Source organism: Ictalurus punctatus, chromosome 6 (genome assembly GCF_001660625.3).
Source record: "Ictalurus punctatus breed USDA103 chromosome 6, Coco_2.0, whole genome shotgun sequence".
NCBI lineage: Eukaryota > Metazoa > Chordata > Actinopteri > Siluriformes > Ictaluridae > Ictalurus > Ictalurus punctatus.
Genome location: NC_030421.2, coordinates 20497706 through 20505349, shown reverse-complemented (window position 1 = coordinate 20505349; position 7644 = coordinate 20497706). Strand labels below are relative to the sequence as shown.

At 36.3% G+C, this 7644-nt stretch overlaps 1 non-coding gene across 1 annotated transcript; it reads right to left on the bottom strand.

Moving 5' to 3' along the window:
* Positions 1 to 6657: 6657 nt before the first annotated feature.
* LOC124628281 (U5 spliceosomal RNA) lies at positions 6658 to 6770 on the bottom strand. Its single transcript, XR_006982729.1, has one exon. It is a non-coding gene; the product is annotated as a U5 spliceosomal RNA (small nuclear RNA).
* Positions 6771 to 7644: the final 874 nt, after the last annotated feature.

Genomic DNA, 7644 nt, shown 5'->3' with positions numbered 1-7644 from the left:
TAAACACTACACATATAACCACTTCAGGTATAAACTCTACTACATGACATTTAGTGCTGTTAGAAAATCAGAATTTTCGCCTTTTTTTTTCACCCACAACAATTAGACATCAAAAGATTTTATCGCATTATTTAGACCACTTATACAAAAACTTAGATCACAAAATGTGTCACAAGCCTTGTAAATTAGAAGACAAAATGATGAATTGGGTAAAATTGGATTTAAAAACAATAATCAAATATTAAAAGAGGGCACATTTTTCACTGCCACATCAAGGATACAGTAAGTAATCACCAAACTGGAGCGCCATCATTTGTTTCGTTTAGTGTAAAAGTAATAAAAGGCATGTCAGAATCCCCTGTTTGATATTGGACCCTGGCCATTCATTATGCACTGGACCCAATGCGATAAACCAGGCTAATAGGGACATTCTGTAGGCAAATAAGGTCATTATGATAATAAGAGTGGTGATAATAAGGCAAATTTTGCTTACTTGTTTTGTTTTTACCTTACTTTCTGTGATAAACAAAAGAGCACCATTAGATTATAGCGCTTGTGTGAATTAGATTTCAGTGCAGAGAACCAGCACCATGTGCTTCGAATTGATAAGGCATGAATCGAAATGTGATTAAACTTTTGCAATTAGGTTCTTGTCTGAGCCTGCAAGTTCATGGACATGCTTTTCTCAGCTTTATAGCTTTAAAGACCTGAGAGAGAGAGAGAGAGAGAGAGAGAGAGAGAAAGAGAGAGAGAGAGACCTATAACTCAGTTAGTAGTAGCTTATTTTATCATATTGTATTACATTAGCCTTCAGATAGCTAACCACTTATTGTATTATTAGACTAACTGCCAGAGGGCACTATGAGCTCTCTTAATTGTCCATAATTGCTGAATGTGTACTGCCTTAAACTGACCTTGTTTTCTTATGCCTATGTTTTAATGTTAGTTTCCAATTTGGAATATGAGAACCTCTATATGCAGGATTACTAAACGCAACTGGTTTGTTAATAAGATAGCTTGTAGTTTATCTCCAACTAGCCCATGGTCATAATGCTGAGGAGCTGTCAAGAGAAAGTAGCCAAAAGAAACAGACCATCTACCTTGGTCTAGGTCTACCTTGGCTATTAACAACATCATTGGTTTATACAGCAGTTGTTCCCATTTTAGTACAACCCATCACTGTCACCATACAAATGTCACATCAGTCATCCATCCGGTGGAGGAAGTTGTATTATCTACTCTTACTTACCTGCCAATGTAAATTGTTTTGACAGGAGGGATAATGCTATGTCCCTGTCACATATGTGAAGGAAAAATATCTGGCTGTCAGGCAGTTGGTAGAGATGGTGTTTCCCAAATATATATGATATATACTGTGTATATATATATATATATATATATATATATATATATATATATATATATATATATATATATATATATATATATATATAGTGGTGGAAATAAGTATTGAATGCGTAAACATTTTTATCAGTAAATATATTTTGCAATGAGGCTACTCACATGTAATTTTCACCAGACATCAGTATTAACTCAAGAAATCCATAAATATAAAGAATTCACAACATTAAAGTCCATAAATAAAGTTATGCATAATAAATAATAAAGTGGAATGACACAGGAAAAAAGTATTGAACATGTTAAGAAAAAGCAGTTCTCCAAGGCAAGGTAAGGCAAGGAACCAGCTGAAATCCGTAAGTAATTATACCTGCTATCTGTTCAAATTAATATCAGCTGGGTTGGTAAATTGATGGTCTATAAAAAGGCTTTTCATTACCAAGGTGTCACACAAGAATCTCATCTCGGGTAACACACAACATCTCATGATGGGTAAAACTAAAGAGCTCTCCCAGGACCTTCGCAACCTTATTGTTGCAAAACATGTTGATGGAATAGGATACAGACATATGTCAAAACTTCTGAAACTTCCTGCCATCCACCAGGATGATGAAGATGAGACGTGGGTGGACCTTCCAGCATGACAACGATCCAAAGCATACAGCAAAGGAAACTCTCAATTGGTTTCAGAGAAAAACTATCAAGATGTTAGAATGGCCCAGTCAATCACCTGACTTGAATCCAACTGAACAAGATTTAAAGACAATATGTTTAGAAGAAAGACCAAAATCACACCTGAATAATGCGGCTGATTAATTTCATACAGGAAGTGTCTTGAAGCTGTCATTACAAACAAAGGCTTCTCCAATAAGTATTAAATAAATTTCACTTAGTGTGTTCAATACTTTGTTCCTGTGTCATTCCTCTGTATTACATATAACTTCATTTATGGACTTTAATGTTGTGAATTGTTTATGTTCCGGATTTCTTGAGTCAACACTGATGTTTGGTGAAAAAAAATATATATATATATATATATATATATATATATGTATGTGTGTATGTATGTATGTATGTATACATGTGTATATATATGTATATGTATATATATATATATATGTATATATATATATATATATATATATATATATATATATATATATATATATATATATATATATATATATATATATAAGTATAAAGAGAGAGAGAGAGAGTCACGATTTCCCCTCATGCTAAGCGCTGCAGCATACAGCGCGCTCCAAAGAGCAAGCTCGTGCTTCCGGGTTTTCAGGGACATTGAATCTGTTTACTTTCTACACATGCATCTGTTATGGTTTACGTCCTGTCTTCGCCCCTGTATGGTAATTGGTTGGTAATCGTATGTGTCATCATTAGTCTTACCTGTTTTGTGTTCACCCTTGATTATGTTTATCAGTTAAACCCCTCGTGTCTCTTTGTATTTCACGAAGTATTGCGTGAGTTTTCTGTGTACTAACCCTTTGTTTATCGTGTTTTGTGTCATATCTTTGATCTTATTCTTGCCCTCGTTCTTTGATTCTGTTTTGCCTCGTTTATGCCCGTTTGCCAATCGCCTGACCTTTGTATGTTTTTGACCACGCTATTGTCTCACGATTTGGATTTGTCTGCCTGCCTCTCTTCAATAAAGCTCTTATCTGCATTTGCATCCGTCCTAACCTCCATTCGTAACGTCACAGATAAAGAGAGAGAGAGCTGTGGAAAAAGTATTTTTGATTTCTTCTGTTTTTGTGTGTATCTTATACTAAATTGTTTCAGAAATGAAAACAAAATCTATGATAAAACAAAGGCAACCTGAGTAAACAGAAAATGCAGTTTTTAAATGATAATGTTATTTATTGAAGCAAAAAATTATCCAATACCAACTGGACCTGTGTGAAAATGTATTTGGCCCCTGTAGTTACTAATTCCCCAATTCTAGAAATGATAAGGAAGACACTGGGCAAAATGGTATCCATGGAAGAGTGGTGAGGTGAAAACCACTGCTAAACCAGAAGAAAATTAAGACTCATCTGAATTTTTCCAAAACACACCTTGATGAACCTCAAACTTTTTGGGAGAATGTTCTGTGGGTTGATGAGTCGAAAGTGGAACTGTTTGGAAGATAGCGGTCCCATTACATCTGCTGTAAACCAAACACAGACTTCCACAAAAAGAGCAGTTGCATTTATTGCTGCTAAAGGTGGCACAACCAGATTTTAAGTTTAAGGGTGCAATTAGTTTTTCACATTTGTGATCGGTATTAGATAAAATGGTTTTACTTCAATAAATAATTTAAACTGTATTGTGCGTTTACTTTTTTGCCTTTGTTTTAAGGCTAAAACTATTTAGTATGAGATATACACAAATACAGAAGAAATGAACAAATATTTTTTCAAAGCGTTGTATATATGTACATATGCAATTTTTGGCTCAAAGTAAAAATTACAATAATTTCAATAATGAAATTAAAAATGGAAGTAAAATTGGTCTACAGCTACTGTCATTTCATTAACAGAGACTGAAAGTTTAAATGAGTATGTAAATGATGTAAATCATATGCTGTGGCCTTTACAGTCACCAGATCTCACCTTAATTGAACACCTGTGGGAGATCTTGGACCAACGTGTTAGTCAGTGCTTTCCACCAAAATCATCAGTACACCAATTGATGGAGTAACTTTTGGAAAAACAGTGTTCAACCCTCAAGTACTGTTCCAGAGACTTGTATCTATGCCAAGGCACATTGAAGCTGTTCTGGTGGTTCGTGGTGGCCTTACACCTTACTAAGGTAGGTCTAAATATTTTATGTGATTATGCAGTAATGCCCTCAATTATATGCATTTGCATGCTCTGATATGGCATTTGAATTTTTGTATGAAGGGCAGCACAACAACATGCTGGAATGATGGCACAATGCAAATATAAAGGAGTAAACAGGGCTTCCCTGCTTTGCCATTCTGAGATGATTGCATTTTCTTCTGCTAAACAGAGAAGGTGGCTTTGTTGAGAAAACATTACTGTAAAGTTGGAACCCCCATGTACCCCTATGTGTATATGATCAAATGTGCTGTAAAAACAGTGTGATAGTACATTTTTTGAAAAAAGAAAGTACATATTAATACTTATGACATCACTCAGCAGCCCATCAAATGTCCAAATTGGATCAAAATATTTTGCACTATAATAGTAATGGTTACTGCTGTCAAACTGATATTGAAAGCTTTTAAAGATGCCATCTGTAATCATTCATCCCTTGATGTATATCAGCTTAAACGATACCTGTTCATGCGTGGTAACAAGGCAGTCAAGATGTTAAATGCATGCATTTTTTCCAGCTCAGCTTGTAGCTTAAGTTTTGTTTTATGGATGTTGAGGTATCTTAAAGTCAATGTATGACACGATCAGAAAAGTTTGGATTTATCATATCATCTCGGGTGTTACTGTTTGTAGGACTACCAGACCAACAAAATATAAAACTTTTCTAACTAGGCTAGTTTGGTGTCGCTAGCCAAGAGGAGGCACAGCTAAGCTATCATTGTATGGGTTTAGCTGCTACAGTGCTTTGCAAAGTACATTATCTTTCCTTATGTTCTGCTCATATCATGTTCACGTAAATTGGAACTCATATAGACATTTACACACCTGCTCAGCATCAGAAGATGCTACTGTATTAGTTTCAGCCTCTTTACTGGTTAAAAAAAAATCTGTGTACATCCATTTTTCCTCACACTGACTTTGTGAGCTAGTGTTTGGCAGAATTGAGATTGTCAGACAATAAGACACGAGTGTTACCACATATTTTCCTGTAAACCCTGTCTGATTGGCCTCGTCTCCATTCACTGAAGATAGAAAATTATAACACCGCCATCTTCTTTGACTGACATTCAGTTATGTAGTGACAAACTGCTCCAAGTGGAGAATTATTTGGGGCTAAAGAAAAAATCTTCTGGGCTACAGCCCCACATGTTCAAATGGATCCGAATTCATAATTTCAGCATAAACTATGTAATAGTAAATTTCAGAAACATGAGCTTTGCATAAGTATTACTGTATGACTGCGTCCAGAAACCTGTAATTCCAACATAACACGTTTGTGACATTACATCATGCAAGTTGGGAGGATATACATTTTAATTTTCTATTTTGCATTTTCATTCAAATAAATAACTGTTTTATAGGCCTACTGTAGAATCCTATAACAGATGCAAACATTCCGCTAGTCTCTAATGGACTAAAATGAAGTGTTTCTTTGGCAGTTGTCTACATTTGTCCTAATGTGTAGAAATTCTTGCCTAACGAAGAACAACGCTTCCCCTGCAAAGTCCATTAAAAACACCGGATTGTCTGTTTAGTTTGAGTTTGTTGCAGGATCTCATGCGAATTTACGGGATTTGCAGTGGCATATTACAGTGCAACAGGTCAGGTAATGATGAAACGACATTATGTCGTTTCCTCACTGTCGCTGTTTTTCGTGTTCGCTTTTTTCTCTGACCTATTATCAGTGCCGTGGAGAGAGAGACAGGTGACATGGTGCACAAGGGCGCTGGGATTGCAAGAGGGGGGAAAAAACTGAATTAATTTGACAGTGAATAAGTGACAGCCGTTTCTGCCTCTTTGTGCGGAGCTGCTTCTCTCTCTTTCTCTCCGTCTCTAATTGCACCATGGACAGCTTTATACACACTGGGGAATTGAGCTGAAGCTTTGGCAGAGATGAACGGTGATTTGGTACTGCTTTATTTGCATGATAATTAGTTAACGACTGTATATATTTTAATTTATGTATTCTCCAGCGTTCAGAATAGCTTTCTTAAAATCAAACCTAAGGGGAGCCACAGAGCGTATCTATGCATGAATTAGAGTGATTAAAGGGTTCACTGAACTGTGTCTTGATGTGTTTATTAAATTAATAAGGAAACTGACAGATAAGAGTTTGGGTTTGGTTCAGATTCTCTCTTTCAAGGAATCCAGGCAAAAAAAAAATCCTTCCTGTCCCTGCTGAAAAAACAACAGAAACCCATATAGAATTTGTAATGGTTTTAATGGCTATAATGGGAACTGTATTGGCTTTTAATGGAAACTGTAACAGTCCCTGTGGGTCTCTATTGGTAATTAGTTGTCTTCTATTGGTGGAATGTTATGTCTACTGGATATCATTAAAGACCATCCATCCATCCATCCATCCTCTACCACTTACTCCTTCTTCAGTGTTGCGGGGGAGCCTGGAGCCTATCCCAGGGAGCATCGGGCACAAGGCAGGGTACACCCTGGACAGGGTGCCAGTCCCCACAGAAAAGCCCACAAAAATAAGCTGAACTCGCCAACGTTCCTCTCCACCGGAAATCTTTAGTAAAACGCGAAAGATTTATGCGTGAATGAAGAGAAACCTGAGCTCATTAAAGACCAATAATTGATTTTAATAGTTTGCTGATGGTGTGTAATGGTATTTGTACTGGAAACCATTAGAATGTCTGTGATGTTTTTATTGGGGGTTTTTTCTCAGTAGGGGTTACAATGTGACTCATTTTATTTCTTTCCTTCCATACTTTAATTTAGCCTGAAGATTTTTTATTACACACTCACAATGCATTAAATGAAGCACACTTGACTACACATGCTGTATATATATACAATCATTTCTATGTATATTTTCTTGCATATATATACACTGTACAAAGGTGTTTGTATAGTATTCAATACATTTTAAGAAAAAATACTTCAGGAATGCTGCATTTGACAAATGACACCATATTTGACAAAGCTTGAAAAGTAAATTAACATATTCAGTACATGTATCTATTTACAAGCATAATTAGCTTGATTCTGCCATATCACAGCAAACTAGCGACTCCATTTCCCAGAATGCACCACAAACTACACACATGGCCGAAGACGACTACACTTACACACACACACACACACACACTCACACACACACACACGCGTTCACCACCCCCGGAGTTCTAATCTAATTCTAATGTTGTCAGTCTCACACTTACTCCCTCCACACTATATAAGAGACAATTATTGCACAGGCATCTGTGGAACAGTCCTTAAGACACTAACAGTTTACAGTCAGTAGGCAATTAAGGTCACAGATACAATGACTTAGGACACTAAAGAGACCTTTCTACTGACACCAGAGGAAAGATGTTTAGGGTGCCTGCTCACCTGCGTGAACATAACTGCAGATGTGGCCAGAGAAATAAACTGCAATGTCTGTAATGTAAGACGCCTAAAGCCCTGTTTACCCTAGTGTGTTTTTGTT